Source organism: Colius striatus, chromosome 10 (genome assembly GCF_028858725.1).
Source record: "Colius striatus isolate bColStr4 chromosome 10, bColStr4.1.hap1, whole genome shotgun sequence".
In the NCBI taxonomy this organism is placed as follows: Eukaryota; Metazoa; Chordata; class Aves; order Coliiformes; family Coliidae; genus Colius; species Colius striatus.
In genome coordinates, this window is record NC_084768.1 from 9,221,410 (window position 1) to 9,238,507 (window position 17,098).

At 50.0% G+C, this 17,098-nt stretch overlaps 1 protein-coding gene across 2 annotated transcripts in view; it reads left to right on the forward strand.

The window, feature by feature from the left end:
* The window catches only part of LOC104553787 (transmembrane protein 121), a 113,131-nt gene that overhangs the window by 44,971 nt on the left and 51,062 nt on the right, over nucleotides 1–17,098 (forward strand). Inside the window, exons 1-2 of one of the 2 annotated variants that reach the window (XM_062003715.1) lie at nucleotides 985–1,024; nucleotides 3,399–3,563. The gene's annotated coding sequence lies outside the window, so the exon portion shown is untranslated. Of the gene's footprint in view, nucleotides 1–984; nucleotides 1,025–3,398; nucleotides 3,564–17,098 lie in introns of those variants that run through there. The other variant, XM_062003714.1, reaches the window with a different exon arrangement.

Consider the following 17,098-nt stretch of genomic DNA (forward strand, 5'->3'; position numbering starts at 1 on the left):
CTACTGTTGGGCTCCTGGTGCTCTCCAGCGTGGCCCAACACCAGGCTCCTCCTCAGGCAGCCCCATGGCTGTGGGCAGCCTCTCTGCTCCCCAGCCTCAATCAGACATTCAGGAAGGGTTCAGACCAGGGGATGCAATTCCATTCCCATATGTTCCCCAGAGAAATGAGAGTTAAACAATGAAAAGATTGATTTTCCAATGAATGCCAATTTGTTTTCTAACCAGAATATCAAATTGCAGCGGGCTGGGAGGAGGGGAGCATGGCACAGTGCAAGAGGAGACTTGTTTTAAATGGGCAAACAATTAATTCTCAGATTCATTACAGTGATTGTGAGCGAGGCTACATGAAATAGTAAATGCATTTAATTTGGAGCCTAGCATTTCCCCCAGTGAGATTGGGAGCTTCAATATGCCTTTGCCGTTGGTGAAGCTTCCCTTCCCCTGCAAAATTTGATTGCCTTTTCATTACTTACAGGAAATTGATGGGAGACTGAGGTGAGGCTGGAAACTTTACCTCACTCACCACGCTCCAAGGGCTGTTGAAACGGGACTGGATAGCAGCAGGCAGTCAGGGTGTGTAGATGGAGGTCCTGGTGGTAACAGCAGCATCTGGAGCATGGGACAAGACCCCTTACATGGAGGCTGCCCAGGGAGGGTGAGGAGTCTCCTTCTCTGGAGGTTTCCAAACCCTCCTGGACACTTCCCTGTGCCCCCCAAATTGAGGGGAACTGCTTTAGCAGGGGGTTAGGCTGGATGAGCTCTAGAGGTCCCTTCCAACCCCCACCATTCTGTGCTTCTGTGCTTGGGAGAAAGCACAGCTCATGGGCCTGGGAGAAATCAGCAGGATGGGTGTCCAATGTATAAGTTCATCCAGGCTAACCCAGTTGACTTTCCAGGTAGTTACCTGATGACTAGCACAGCAGATATACTACCACCACAGTCTCCAGGAGAGCAGGCAGCACCCCATGGACACACACAGGCCCCCTGGTACCAGTCAGCGGGGACTGGTTTCATCCCAGGAAGGGTAAGGAAAGTGGGGTCCATGGGCTCAGATGCTGATTGATGGGTTTCAGGGGTGGGCAAGTGCATGTGGCTCCTATATCCTTCCTACAAAGCCCTGGCACTGCCTCCAGTGCTCTTGAGGTGCTCTCCCTGAAGAGTCACCTCCAGACAGAGCTGTCAGCAGTGCCGATGCAATGACAGATTTTGTCGGTGGTGCTGGTAAACAAGTGCCTTGGAAACCTCAGCTGAAAATAAAGTTGTGGCTATCTCCTGCTCTCTTAAGGAAGGTGGGGCATCCCCCCCTTCCCAAAAGGTGCCCAGCTCAGGTTGCTGGGGAAAATGCAGCAGTGAGATGCTCTGGCTGGGGCTGAAGGCTTGGAGCCTCACCTGAGTCCTCCTGCGCTCCCCAGCAGGCACAGGTACGCAAGGCAGACCTCAGCCCAGCTTGCCATTACCTGCCCTCATCTTTTAAGACAGATGATCCATTTAATGGGCTGCCATAAAAGCACAGGGAAACTCCCACAAATCAGGCAAAACTGCCGTTTCCTTAGAATGATTGTTTCTTCCCTCTGGCACCAGGGACCCGTGTGGAGCCCGGAGCCTCGGCCATGCCGGCAGGTTGCCAAAGCACACAGTGTTTGCTTTCCTGCAAGCAGAGCCTTGCCCTGCAGACTGACCCTCTGCCTTCCAGACCGCTCCTCCTGTCAAAAGATATTTCAGCTGAGGAACGAAGCACAGTGATTTGGGAGAGGGGGTTGGAAATTGCCCAGGGTTTGGGGAAAAGGGATTTTTGGGGGAATTATTTCTTTTGCTGCAAAACAAATGCTGAAGCTGCCCCTGAAGTGCTTGGCCTGGCTTCCCCACAGCTTTGCTTTTCTCTTCCAATCCCAGAGGCACGTTGAAAGCCTCAAATTGAAGAGCAGTGAGATGGGATTCAGCAGGGAGGTTGCAGCACCTTTGAGGTAGGAAATTAAGGGCCTGTAATTAGAATGGCAATAACGAGGAGTTACTTAATAATTCATTTCTTCTCATGAATTATTGGATGTGTGCTTAACTTCAGGCCTGATGTGTTATTTAGCAGAGAGCATCCCCAGAGCCCTCTTAGGGCATCCTCTGGGTGCTGCTCATGCCAGTCCCTTCTCTCCGAGGCCCAGAGGGGCTGCACCAGGGACCTCTGAGCTGGTTTGAAGGTTCCCCAAGTGCATCCCCAAATGCACAGCCTTTAAAACACAGCAATTCTCATTGCAGGCAGCATTGCAGCCACAAGAGATTTCTACAACTGTGGAGGGAGGAAAGACCTGTCATCCTCATGCCTGTGCTTATGGATGGAGCCCCCATTTGCTCTTGTTAACTCTAAGTTAGTAAATATACAAGGAAGGCACTAAATCAGCCTCGGCCCTTCACAGCAGCACGAGACATTATCTGCAGGCTGGGTTTTTCTCACAGGTGGGCTGAGCTCAGCTCTCAGAATAAAGGAGTTTTGGCTGTAGCCATGGAGTCCTCTGTCTTGCCAGGCTCAAACCCAAGGACAAATATGGTCCTAGATGCCATGGCAGCGTTGGCCCTGCCTGCAAGCAGGGAATTTTACTTCATAGGCATCACCTGTTTCTCTTCTAATCACTTGCTGCTCATCTAGTTGGAGGGTCACACCTTCCTACCAAGCACAGCTGCAGCTTTTGGGGGATATTTATAATGCTTGCTGGCCCCTTCCATCTGTCTCTTTGGGTATGGCTTCCCTGCTGCTCTCTGTGGTGATGTATGTGTGTATGTATGTATGTGCGTGCCAGGCCTGCATGCTGTATACATATGCCTTAAGGTACTTGGTTGCTATGTGGCCTGTGAAAACCTCATTGTCTATAGCCCCATCCTTTAAGCCATCCTTTCCAGGACCTAGCTGCAGCTCCTCAGGGGTGTTCTTGGTGGCTGGAGCAGCTTCTATCCTCACATCCCTCTTCCCCTATGTGCATTGGCTGATTGTGGGTGGTTTTCAGCAAACAAGACTGTGCTTAAATCCAACGTGCTGAGGACTGACTCTGCACAGGTTTTTGGGAGCTGCTCCCAGACACATCCCTCCTGCAGGACTCTCCTCATCTCTGGCCTCTGCTGAAGCAGTGAGGGAGCATGTCCATCACTTTTGGAGCTTTTATGAGGACTTCAGGGAGACCATTCACCCCCTGGCTTTGCAAAGGGTGTTGTGTTGGACATTTACAGTAGACTATCATTTCTGACCAATAGATTTTCTTTTTCAGCCATGTTTTAGTTAAATATATTTTCCTTTCATTTTGCCTTCTTTGGCTGATCAAGGACAGCATTTGAGAATCAAGACAAGCCCAAGAGAAAAAGGTCATCTGTAAAGAAATAATTGGGGTTTTTTTCCTCTTCTTTCCTCCTGGCAGAGTTTCAAGCAACCACCCACGGGCTGGTCTCAGTTTGAATTAAAGCAAGTGCCAGCAAAGTGCCTCCTCCTCCCACTGAAGAACTGCTCTTGCTGCTCCAGCAGGCAGCTGTGCCCTGGGGAAGCAAGGTGGGATCCTGCCTCTGGGTGAGCAACATAGTCCCAGGTAGGTACCTTGGAGATGCAGCAGCAAACCTCAGTTCTTGCCATGTTTTGCTCCATCACCTGCTGCAATGCTGATATGTGGTACCTGGCAGTACCTCTAAACACCAACAGAAGCATCAAATGTGCAGCTCCTCTTGGTCTCTCTCCTTGGGAGTGGAAAGGGCAATGTATCCCACCAGGGCAGAGATAATAGCTAAATCCACTCCAAGATTAGCTCTTCTCCTCCTGGAAACCCTTTCTCAGCACTCACTTCTGTCCCCTGCCTGTCCTGCCCCTTATTTTCTGCTCTGCCATCTGACTCCTTTTCCTCAGGACTGCCTCCCAGCAAACAACTCTCTGGGCAGATGCTCAACTGCATTACCTTACAATAAGCTTTTCTAAGCTACTAAGTGGAAAGGCACTTTTCTTCCCCACCTTCTGAAAGTCTTTTCCTCCAGCATCCCCTTGTTCCCTCCCTCCTGAATTTACGTCTCGGCGACTGTAATAAATTGCAGTGGAAATACTGCTCTGTGTTTCCAGGAACTAATCAAGTGTGATTGTGCAGCAGCAAAAAGTCAGGGCAGCTGCTAGGAGGAGTAAATCCTGAGTGAGAGCTGAGCAGTGCTGCCCTGAGCTGAGCACTGCCCCTGCCCAGCCATGAGGGCAGGTTGGATGGAGGGGGAGTGCCTGGCCTCCCTCCTTTCCCCCCGCCAGAGACTAAACCTAGAACTTCTAACATAAGGCATTGAGAAAAAGGCTGCCTCTCATTTTACTCAGTTTTTAGCTATTTATTTGTTGGAGCTGGTTGCAGTCCAGGCTTGGCACGTGGAGTCATCCCATGGAGAGCCTCTGAGCAGAGTTTGCTCCCAGAGAGCTGCTCCTGTCAGCACCAAGATGAAACGATTTGATGAGTTCTGTAGATTGCTGTCAATCCTGTTTCCCTTTGGTGCTCCTCTCCCTGCAGGGAAGTGCAATAAATCACAAGCATTTTCTGAGACCCATCCAGAGCTGCCTGGCCTTGGAGGCAGAACACGGAGCCTCAGCATTGCAGGGGGTGCAAAACACAAGTAACTCCTACAAACATCCAGGAAGACTCTGATCTGCAGCTGGGGAAAGTCAGTCATGCCTGATCTGACCCAAGGTCCTGGACAGACAAAAAGGAGGCTTTAAAATGTCCTGGGGAAGAAGCAGTGATTCAGCTGGCTGTGTCTAAATCCAGAATCATGTATTATGTATTTCTCACCAGAGTTTGCATGAGATCAATGAGATCTCATCCATCAACAGCCTCCTCTTTGATCAACGCCGTGGTGAGAGCGATGGCAATGGCTGGAAGCAGGACTGTGGGTCAGGACAGGTCAGGAGGAGAGGAGGAGGAGGTACTCAAACCTCTGGGTGGTCACCCCTGTGGATTCATTGCAGCCTGGGTGTGGTGATGCTGCTTATCTGAGTTAAGGCACAGAGCTGTGTCCCTGCCACTTCTGAAAGCCTTTGCTCTTATTTATACACTCTTCCCTGCAGGCTCTTATTTATACACACCAATAAAAGCTAGGCAGTGACCCACTGCTTTATGAAAAACCCCATCTTTCCCATTCTAACTGATTTAGAGTATGCTAAGTGATTTTCAGGAGGCAGGCTTAGGATCGCTTCGCATCTCTCCTTTAGAGAAATACAGCACTTCCCTGGACCACAGCAAATTGTCCTTGCTCCAGCTTCCCCTTTGCCACAGGGAATGAACTTCAGAGCTGCTTTTTTTTTCAGCTCATTATTCTGAGCATTTCCTGTTAGGTGTCTGATTAGAGTTCCACAGGCTGTGTTGTGCTATAATATCTGCTTCTAACGTGGGCTGCGGCAGCCAGAAGAGAAATCCATTGCATTTTAGATTGAGATAACAGTTTAATCTGATCTGCAATTGGGAAAGAAAAATCTGCCAGGGAGAGTCCAGGTCCCTGAAGGCAGCATATGAGGCAGAGGCACTGCTGGCTCCCATAGCCATCGCTGCAGAGAGGTGACCTGTTCTCAAAAGCAAGCGCTGGGAGGTCTTACTCGATGGCCATTTTTCAAGCTGTCTTTAAGCCTGTGACAAGCCCCATGAGTGGGCTCTGTGCCATGAAAGAAGAGAGAAATCAAAGCTTGCTCTGGCTTTGTGGAGGGCTTGCTGCTTAAGATAGAGAAATCTCTGGGTATTGACAAATGCTACAGGAGGAGCAGCAGAAGTGGATCGTCCTAGAGAGGAAAATGAGCCTGTGGTCTGGAGGAGCGTGCATCAAAACAGGGCAAGAGCTCCTGTCTGTCCAGGGGAGGGGTTCTCCCCCAGCACTCCACACCAACAGCTCACTCTCTGCTTCAGTGCTACCACACCTGTGACAGCCCCAAAGCCTCGAAGTTTGATTTCATTTTAAGGTGAGATTAACCAAGAGCAGCAAAAAGATCTGCTCATGTTTGTAGTCAGAAGTTTATAAGCCTGCTTCTTTTTTCTCTTTTTTTTCCCCTACTGGCTATAGTTACATAAAAAAATCCAGACCAGAAAAAAGCAAAAAAGCAAGCAAAGTTTCTCATTAATCCTTTCTTATGTTTGAAGAAGAAATGCTTTGGTTTGGAGTTCTTCTGAAAACAGAATCCTTCCATGCTGGGCAAACAAAGTTACCCAGCAACAAGACAAGGAAAAATAAAGGGAATGAGAAGTGAGAGGGAGAGGAGCAGAGCTTGTTTTCTCCCTAATGTCCTTGATGGGCTCTGCATGCAGATGCCAGGGTGCAGGGCCTGAACTGCTGCCTCTCTTGCTGCATCACTGCCCTCTTCCCCAACACTTGTTAGAGGCTGGTGTCCTTGGCAAGGTGTGGGGATGCTCCTCGCTCCATGAAAGGGCAGCTCAGAGAAACCCAGCACTGGGCATTGCTCAGGCTCCCCACAGCATCCTTCCCTTGTTCCCAGGTGGCTTAGCAAGAGGTTTTACCCTCAGCTACAACCTGGCTCTTTAAAGAGTCATGGAAATGTGGCTTTGAAATGCCTTTGAAATGATGGAACAGCTTGGCTGGAGCTGTGGTGGAGCCTCTGAGGGTCTGTTATGGTCCCTGCATAAAAACATTAGGGCATCTATCTCTAATCTTTTTTATGGCTGTGCCTGCTAGATTTAAAAGCCTTGTACATAAACAAGCCCTTAAATAAATAGACCTGGAAGTATAATCTCCTGAAACACATTCTTATAAAAATATGTTCAAACCATCTCAATCTTCAGACAAACTAAGTGGATTGAGACCATTAGGTTTCTCCCTGTAAAGTAGCTTTTAAGAGATGATCCTTCTCTGAGCTCTCCTGGTTTTCCTACATGTGCTTTTAGATGAGTAGGCAAGTCAGGAAGTGCCAATACCACTCCATATCCCTGCTTAGCTTCTTCGTCCAAGGATCTCATCAGTCCATTTGTGCCCAGCATTAAACTCCTCATGAGCACTCATAATTCCTCTGCATCCTGACAGTGTCTTCATTCACAACTGTACAGCACCTTGGAAGAATTACACTGCATTTGCTACCTGGCTGATTGTCACAGGCCTTGATCATGAAGAAAAAGCCTGAATGATCAATGCCCCACTGCACCACGAGTGGAATATTTTGAGAGATAATCCCCTAAGAGATAACTACCTACACTCACCCAGATACCAGCTGGAAGCTGTGAGCTTCTTATTCCTGCTCAGGTCAGAGTGCTGTTTCCACTCTTTGAGTGTTTTTCACATTAGAGAAGTCATAGCTGAGCCATGGTTGGAAGAGGGGTCAGGCACATGATTTATGATGTAAGTACAGTTCATTGCAACTCTAGCTGGCAACTTCATAAGCCAGACATAACTCATCTTTCCATTTTGTGGCTGCTGGGAGCACTCCTTAAGGAGGAAGAGATTGGACCAGGAGAAAACAAATGGAGGTATACAAGCAAACACTCCTGTGAGGCACACTGCCAGTTTGGGAGGGCAGGAGAAAGGGAACAGAGAGACGTGGGAATGGTGGGTAGCATCACATTTCCCTCAGGGCTTTTCCTTGGGAAGCTTTACTGTTAATTTCTTTGTGTTGCATTCATCTGTCCTATCAATAACTCCCTTTGTTTGGTAGCTGCAGACAGCAGTATCATCTCCCAAGCCTTATCTTCTGAGCAGACATGGTTGCTCTTGGCCTCCCCTTGTTTTCCTGTGCTCTGTCCACCTCAGACTCTCTCCAGTATATCCACAGCCTCTTGTGCTCCTTGTTTTTCTCATGTGTCCAGGGCAGATAGTGTTGTTTTGCTTCTCTCTGAGCCTTGCAGCCACGCTGCCAGGCCTGGTTTAGAGATGAAAGGCTTTCCTGAGAGTCTGCCTGCAACTGCTGCTCCTTAGATATTGTCATGCCGCCTCCTGTTTGAGCCAATATCAATATTCGGCCAAGCCTTGAGGAGAGGAAAATCATTAGAGTGTACTAGTTCTTCCTCTCTTTTATATGTTGAAGAAAAAAAATCATGCTGGCAGCAGATCTGGAAGCAGTGTATGATGTGCTTTTAGGCAGAGACATCAGCTAAGTCTTCCCTGGGATGAGAACAGTCCTGAGCATCCACGGGCAGATGGCCAAACTGAGGATCTGCAGGGCCAGGGGCTGCAGAGTCCTCTCGGCAGGACTGTGCTAGGGACAGGTCAGCAGCAGTAGAGCACCAGGGGCTGCTGGGTCAGTAACCTGCCTGGCCAGGCTCCCTGGCCAATGAAATCCCAATGAGATGCCCCTAAAGGTCTTGATGCAGAGCTTTATCCTTCAGCAGGAACTGAAGCCACCACTGCTCCTCTCCCCAGACACCCTGTCCCAGGCTCTGTCCCCTGCCTTTATTCTCTTGCTGCCCTGCCTCCCCTATTTCCTTCTCTCTCTCCCTCCCAAAGGGCAAGTATCACCCTTCCCTCACCTTTACCTGGTTCCTCTGCTCAGCCTCAGCTGTCTTGCTCTGGTCCATCACCTGCAGAGCCCTCCTGGTCAGACAGTCAGATTACTCACCTGACAGCATCTCATCTCCAACTCCTTTCAGCATCTGTGTACCTCCTCCTCTTCCCAGCCTCCCTAATGGCCTGAAAGGGAAATCATCTTTTCAGTCCTGTGAAGCAGGCAAAGCATTTGTATGTAGGCCTATATAGAACTCCAAAGTCATCATTAGCCTGTTTCATCAAGCCATTAATGATGCTAAAGCATGCAAAGTACATTAAAAGCCTCTTCTTAAGTAGCAAATTAATCCTGTGGCTTTTAGGGTCAGTGCAAATTGATATGTGTGGCATTAGTGCCGCTTCAGGATTTAAAAGCTCTTGCAGAGCACTGGCCAGTGCCACCCTCTCCTCCCCAGAGTCAGACACAGGAATCCTCAGTCTGCAAAGCTGCCAAAATTGCTCTGAACTTCTAAAGCCATGGGCCCTAGAAGGCATGCCTGGCCAGACAGAGGTTGGGTTTCTCCTTCCTTAGTTAGATGTAATCCACAGTGCCAGCCCAGGGAGGGAGCTGAGGGCATGACAAGCACATGTCCCAAGCACATACTCTGCACTACTGGGGGGAACTCTGAGGGGCACAGGCTGGATGCCCACGGCATGAGGAGCATCCCACAGAGCAGGTGTGGGTGGGAGGTGGCTGCAGGATGCCTACCTTCCCTGGGACTAGAGCCCAGCAGGTGACAAGAAGTTTTCTGGAGGGCTGCAGACCTCTCCCTCTGTATTTGGTGGTGCTTCTTCTGGACAAAGCCATTTGTCTTCTCCTGAGACATTGCTGCTGTTGCATTGGACTCGAGGTGGCAGGCACCACTGGGTCCACAAGCCTTTCTGGAGAAAGCAGGTTGGCATTTTTGAAGAACTTGAAGTGTTACTTTTGGTTACTCTTGGTGTAGCCCAGGCTACAAGGGCACAGAAGGAAGAGGCAGCAGGTCTTCAAGCAGGTGAACCTTAAGGGTGTCTCTTGGTGCTCTCCACTGCTTGCTCCTTTTCCCATTGTTTGAAGTTTCATAGATCTGGCCACCTCAGTAAATAAAGGGATCTGTATGAGGAGAGACATCTGACAAAAAGATATAATGAGGTGAAGACTTTGCTTTTAGGGGATTAATAAGTACATCATGCCAAGCTTCCTTTGGTGTCCTCTGTTCCAGGCACCTGGGGCAGACTCTGGTGAATGCTGAGCTATTGAGACATGACCTCCCACGATGTCACCTCCAGGATGTGAAAAGAACACCAAATGCCAACTTCTATTCTGCTTGAGAATGGCAAATTAGGATGTCTTCAGCACACAGGGATGCAGCATGGGGCTGCCACTGCTCAAGGATTCACTGTTGCTGCCTTCCCCTGCTCCTAGGGAACTCCTTCAGAGCAAAGCAACAACAGGTGAGAGTAGAGCTGAGCCTCTGCTGCTTGTTCCACCCTCAGGTGATGCCAAGATCATTTCTGCAGTGATACACAGGACCCCTGACCCCTCATTTCAGGCAGAGCCTCTTGGAGGCTCAGCCTTTGTGCCTGGTGCTGCCCAGCCCATATCAGCCATCCCCAAACCCATTCCTGGGCTGCAAAGCGAGTGTGATCTCTGTGAGGCTCCTGTAGCTTGTCCCAGCACAAGATAAAAGTGGTTTATTGCACAGCACTAACAATGTGATTTGCTAACACCTTACCCAGGGATGGCACAAGCTAAACTGGTTAAAGGGAAATGTTCAAACTGTCACTTCAGCAGGAGATGTTTGGATGTGCTAAATGGGTCATGCCATTCAAACAAATATTACCAACCTAAATGTATAAAGGGACAGGTGTCTGAGTGCTGCAGCATCCAGAGCCTCTCTCTAGCTGGCAGCCACGACATCACTCAGGTGCTAGCACGTGGCTGAGGCTCCTCCTGTGCAAACATGCAAGGAAACAAGTGCAAGGGCAAAAGACAGGGAGGTTTGATGGGTCGGGCAGCAGCAGGAGTGGGCATTTACAGGGCTGTACTTGGCCAGTGCAGGTGGGAGGGCAGCTTGGTTGCAGGGCAGTTTTACTGCTGATGCCCCAAACTGTTTCCAGGCAATCTGTGACCCTTGTAGCAGTGGGGGCAGATCCCCCTCACAGTCCAGCTATGGAGGATGAACCAGTGTGGCACCAGCCTGGCAGGACTTTGGGCCCCACTACCAGGGAAAGCGGCTGAAAGAGTAATAGCCTGTCAGAGCTGCCCCAAGCAGCTGGGGATGGGAAGGTGGCATTCCCCACAAGTCCTCAGTGGAGGCCAAATGGGCTCAATTAGTCACCAGCCAGCTGAGATCTCCGACATGGCACCTCCAGAAATGCAGGTGCCACCTCCCCAAGGCTGAGTTGCTCAGCACAGCCAGGGCTGAGGGGGCAGGGCCCACCATGGGGCTGGTGCTCACCTGGCAAGGACATGGTGGCAGAGGCATGCGGCAGCGGCTGGTTGCGATGCGCTGCACGTTGCTGCTAGAGCTGAGAGATGCTCTGTGAGACAGGAGATGTCTTTGTCTGCAGCCTGAAAAAGGCCTGAAGGAGTCTCCCAGCAAAAGGGAGAGTTTCTTACCAACTCTGCCTGAAACATTTGGCAGAAACGGCCTTGTTTTCAAACCCAGGCTTGGAGAGGGGCTGGTGGTGTTTCCAAAGTTGCCCTTTCTCCCTGAACTACTCTACAGTGTTATTCTCACCTTCCATGGCAAATAAAGCCTTTGAACCAATGTCAGACATTGGTGCTGGCCTGGCCCATGGTGCATCTCATCAGGAAGAGATCAGAGTTCCAGCCTGGAGCTGGTGTGAGCCACAGCCCACCTTCTCACAGCTGCGGGGAGCTGATGGCATGCAGAGATCTGAGCCCACAGGGGCTGCTTCATCCCTTGTGTCAGCTCAGCTGTGCTCTCATTAGCTCTCACTGCTCATCCATTCAGGAGAGCAAAGAGAGCTGTTGCCCCCCACCCCTGACCATGCTGCCTGCAAGAGCAACCCTGCCAGCACTCAGACTGGAGCTTCAGCAGCAGCACTGAGTAATTAGGTGGGGAGAAAAGAGTAAAAGGTGAATCCTGCTGTTCCCATGGATGGGTAACAAGATGAAGGGTCCTCAGCCTTCTTTACACAACCCCCTGGCATCTGACCATCCCCTCCAGGTGCTGCCTTGGCTTAGATTAAGAAGTAAAAGCTGCCTCATATCCCAGGCACTTCAGGAACGGAAGCTTTTGAGTGCAGAAGGAGCTGTGTCATCTTCTGCAGGCAGGGGGTTTGCCCAGGTAACTGCCCTAGGCATGACTGGGAACTTCTGATTTCCAGTCACTCCAGCCCACGCTGGACCTCAAAGCCTGTGCTTTCTGACCTGAGCAGAAGGAGAAACTTCAAGCTCTTGGATGCCTCTGCAACATCAAGGGACCTAAGGATATTCCCTCAAGAGCTGTTACCAGATGGCACAGGTGAATTTGCACATCTCCATCTTCTCCCATTGTCATTTTCCAGCATTACAGCTCTACTTTCTGATCTTTCCTTCCTTGGACATGCTGATAAGCACATAATGAAAATGCCTCCTGCACTGTGAGTAGGAGCACAGTGAAGCACACACAGCGCTTTGTATCTCACCACAACTATTTCAGGCTCTCTGCAAATCCTAGCAGCTGTCTCCAATTCAATTACACATATTTTCCATCCTGAAACCACGAGTTGTAAAAGCAAGAAGGATTCTAGTTTCTGCTAACCCAGAAGGTCAGGGGATGGGGAAGAATTCCCACCTTTGATGGAAAAAGCCAAAAACCACGTTCAGTGTTGTCATAAACTCCAGAGCTCTAAAATAACACAGAAAGCCAAGTGAATACACTGCCTCTTAATATAATAAAAAGTAATCAACAGCAATAGAAAAGTATCTTAAAACTAAGTATTGATTTCCTGTCCAGTAAGATGTATCTCAGCTGTTTCCCAGCCTGGCTGAAGTCGCAGGCTCGGGGCCGGAGCCCCACGCTTGGGCTGGCACGGGCAAGCTGAGCCCTGGCTGTCAGAGTCACCCCATCACCTCCCAGAGAGCTTAGATCAGAGCACAACAGGAAAAATGAGATAAGGTCTGTTTCAAAGACATCAGAAGTCCCATACCAACAGCAACAGTCTGGAAACACTATTTTAAATTAAGAGCCATTGTCTAGAGCAGATCCCAGCTGCTCTCTCATTCATAGTCCCCTTAGCTCTGTCTGCAACAGAAACACACACACCTGCCTGTCACAGAGTACTGGAAACTCTGCAGATGTCATTCCTTTGAAGTAATCTCCTTTGGGGCAGACCCCAGGGCTGTGGGCAGACAGCTTGCTGCAGGGCAGTGGCCAAACTGACACAGAGACACTCTTGCAACTGAGGAACACCATCAGCTGCACAGCAGAGCCATGGGCAGGGCACAGGGCATGACAGGGCACGGCTGTCCAAGAGCAAAACCAGCCCCCTGCTGTGGTCAGGAACCACAACAGGTTTCTTAAATTGGCCAGGAACTTTTCAAAGCCTTGCAGATGTTTATTACTCACTGCACCTTGTGATGCTGAGGTCCAGTGTTTAAGCAACCACCTCGTGGAATGCAGAAGGTCCAATGGGAAGGGATTTGTCTTGGTCTTCCAGCCCTCACCAGCACAGACCCCTGGGCTGGCTCTTGGAGTCATGCTGGCAGTAACACCTGCAGTAGGGTGCACAGCACTGCATCCTTGCCCAAGCAGGGCACAGAGCCACTCCCTAACCATTGGTTATTGGCACACCAGTACAAAAGAACTATTTATTTCAATTGGTCTTTTGGGAAATCAGAAGAGGGCTAATGGATCAGCAGAAAATGCAAAGGGACTCTTGCCTGCTGCTCAGACTTACTCCGGACCAAACCATCCATTCCTGTCTGCTCAGGCTGCCTTTAAGCCTTAGCTAGACCTGAAAACCTCATGGGGCTGAAGAGTTCTTGGGCTGCTTTGATCATGCTCTGCTTTTCCTGGGATTTGCTACCAAGGCTGTTAACCAAAGGAAGAACTGGGATCTGCTCTGCTGCCCTCCTGTCGCTCCCACCCGTGGAAATGCCTGCTGTTGGTGCAGATGTGCAGGCAAACTGGCAGGGATCTCTCTCTAGGCAGAGGGAGACATAATTAACTGGCATATTAATAGCATAAAGAAGGTCTTTGGTTTATTAGTCCATTTCTAGTAAATAATCTGGGCTGCCAGCAGGCTACAAGCTGGAGGGAACAGACTTTTCCAACTTTGCCCTTTCTAGTATTTCAAATGTTGTACTTAGAGCCTCTAAATAGGGATGAAGATGACCCCTGTTTGGGTAACAGGACCTAGGTGCATAAAACCTGGATTCAGTAAAGCAGAACATCATCAAGTCATCTCAGAAGGGCCAGGAATATTGGAGGGAAGGCTGAGAGTTTGCCTTATGGTTTAAAAAATCCTGACCTAGAGGTATTAAACCTCAGGTTGACAGGGATGTAGCATACTCAAAACACATTCCCACGGGCAGATGTACTGTTTCTTACCTTACACAGCTCTTAATTTGGTAGCAGACATTTGTGTCTACTCATGTAAGTCACCATGTAGCAGCTAAAGGTAGTTGTCTCCTTGCTATTATCTTGTTAACAACCAACCTGGGTTGTTTTTGCTCTGCACAACACGTTTTGTGAACCATCCCCGACATTGCACTGTCACTGCAGGTCACTGCTGAGACATCACAACAAGGAAAAGAAAATCATCAGTGCAGGTTTTTCATGCTCTGGCTTTGCAGGAAGAAAAAGGCAAGAGCTCAAGCTGGGCTGTTTTGCATGCCAGAGGCTGTAGCCTTGCCCTGTGCCAGGTGAGCTTCTGCTCCCTGAGCTGCACCAGCCGTCAGTGCCCCGCTGGGAGCTCGGCCAGACCTCAGCCTCGCTGCAAACAAGCGGCCCCCAGGGAGAACAGAGCTCTTCACCTCTCCCATCAACCTGCCACTAAATCACACAGACTTCAGAGGCTACCCAGGGAACTTTATTTTTAGAGTATCCTCTGAATTATGCATGAAACATAGGGAGGGAAGGTGGTGTTTGATAGGAAATGGTAGTGTTGGGCTGCACCCAACATGCTTCTTAACATGGGCACTGGGGATTTCTGTCAGGCACCTGCACAGCACATGGGACTGCTCTGGCAGGAGCTGGAGAGAAAGGCTTGCTGCAGGGACACCTTCCAAACCCCTGCCAGCCCCAAAGCCAGCAGCAGGCTCAGCTGAAAGCACAGAGAAGCTATAAAGGCTCACTGGATTGAGACCCAGGTGCTCAAGGTTCCCCTTGCCTGTGGCTACCAGTCCCATGCAGAACAGGGGTAGTCCCAAGAAACAGGCACTCACCTGAGCGTGGTGCCTCCAGACAGCAAACCCTGCTGAGGAGCAGCTTCACCCAGCTAAGCTTCACCCAGCTTCACAGTGCTAAGCAGGGAAATCCAGCTCTTTCCACCAGTGCTGCTCCTGGCACCCTGCTCAGCAGGACTGGTGGAGGGGGCAGCTCCTCTGCTGCCCACCCACTCAGCTGTAGGGTGGTCTCCAGTAATGGCCATGCAAGGCTGCAGGGATGAGGATACAGTGGGAAGACCACAGCAGGGAGGTGCTGCAAAGCTCTCACTCATCTGCCACTTGCTCATCTACTCTCCCAGGGAAATAACCAAACAGAGGCAGTTTGGGGGATTGTTTCCCCCCCCTCTCATCTGCACTATTTAGGAATGCTCATCCCTGCTGGCTCACTTGCCTTATTCCTCCTTTCCCTGCTTTGGGAGGTTTCCTGCCTCTCCAAGACATGACTCCTAGATTCACAGAGTGATGTTGGCAGTGGCAGCAACAAGCAACTTTGGAGCAGCTGATCCAGCTGTGGGTAGACAGGAACATCCCCTCAGGACTCTTCCTGAGATGGCATCAAGCCCCAGGTTTTGCTCTTAGAGGAGAGTTTCTTTTCAGAGCTTTAGGCAAACCCTTCCCATCTCCTCCAGCAGAGCTAGAGGTAAGAGCTCAGCCATGCTGGCACACATGGCTCTGGACAGGGGGAGTGAGGGGAGATGGTGGAGAGGGGCCAGAGACAACCCATGTGTCCAAGAGACCAGACAGGGGTGGCAATGGAATAAGTAAATACGTTGCTAGGAGACACCAAACTTGGGATCAATAATTCATGAAATCTCTGCAATGAAGTGAATAATTTAGGGGTGTAGGAGGCAGGGGGGAGAAATGGGGAAGAGGCTTTAAAGCCCCCAGGAATGCCTTCCCAGGTTGTTACAGTTGGGGTGAGATGGATGGGCTCCCTTCCCCAGCCCATGCCTTGGTGCAGGGAGTCTGGCACACAAAGAGCCAGGATGGGGCCCGGAGTGTCCCCCTGAAAAACCCACCCACCTCCTCCTAGCAGGAAGCCTAACATCAGTGATCCCCTGCCTGCACTACATGCCAAAACAGCACCCAGCCTCACGTGGATGAAGAGAAAGACATTGGGGCTTCCTCATGCCTGGAAGGAACAGCAAAGGCACCAGCTCAGCCTGACCACCTCCGTGGCAGTGGGAACCAAACAAGGGTTCAGGAAACGGTCATCTGTTTAGAGGCTGTTCACCATTTTAGATGCACCTAAATGCTTGTACATTTGGTGTTGTTTTCCCTTCCACAAAATATTATGCTTTCTAAGTCATAATGTTAGATAGAAACAAGCCTGAGAGGCTCCAGTGATCCATTAGAAACGTTTCATTTAGAAATCAAGCGAGATTTAACTGGGAATGATAACTACTGCAGAACAAAACCAAAGTGTTTTCTTTTCAGGTTTGAATTGAGTGCTCCATTCAATGTGAAATAGGGATTTCTTTTTAAAAAACCCAATGACTCTGGTCACTGAACCAGTAAGAAAAGTCTTTTGGGTTTTTTGTTTGGAAAAGGTTGCTTGAAATGCGGCTCCACACATGACTTTAAGGATGTCACTTGGCTGGTAACACATACATGGTGGGATGTTTCCCTGAACAAGGCGTTACCCAGCCTCTCAGCCTGACATCCAGCCTTCCCCCAACCCCACAGGTCCATGGCAGCTTCCACATCCCCAGGCTGGAAGCCCACTAGAGAATGGGCCAGATGTCCTTGAGGGTGTCAGCACTATGTGCAAGAGCACGGAGGGAGCTGGGAGCCATCCTAATCACCACAGGTTTGAAAAGGATACAGAAGCTAGGAGAGGGGAAAAAATAATCTCCCCACCCTGCCCAGTACATCAAAAGATGGGAAGGTCTCTGATAGCTCCATGAAAGCTGGTAGTCATCAGCATTCATGAGAAAGAGCATTGTTTGGAACAGCCTCAGCCCCTCACAAGCCAGAAAGGCAATTGGAAGGGAAAAACCCTGCATTTGATTTGCTCTGAAATGGTCTTTGGTTCCAAAACTGGCTGATGCTACCCAAGCAGTAAAAGCCAAACAAGTGAGAGGTTCACTGAGCAGTGAGGAGGGGTTTGGTTCCCCCCACCCCCCAAAACACTGCATTGCCACCAGCAAAGGCTGTGAGCAAGGAGGGTCAAATGTCAGTCCGGGGACTCCTCCTGAGGGGAAGGCCTCGTGCAGCCCCAGCTCTGGGCTGGCTGTGGGGGTGCCAGGATCT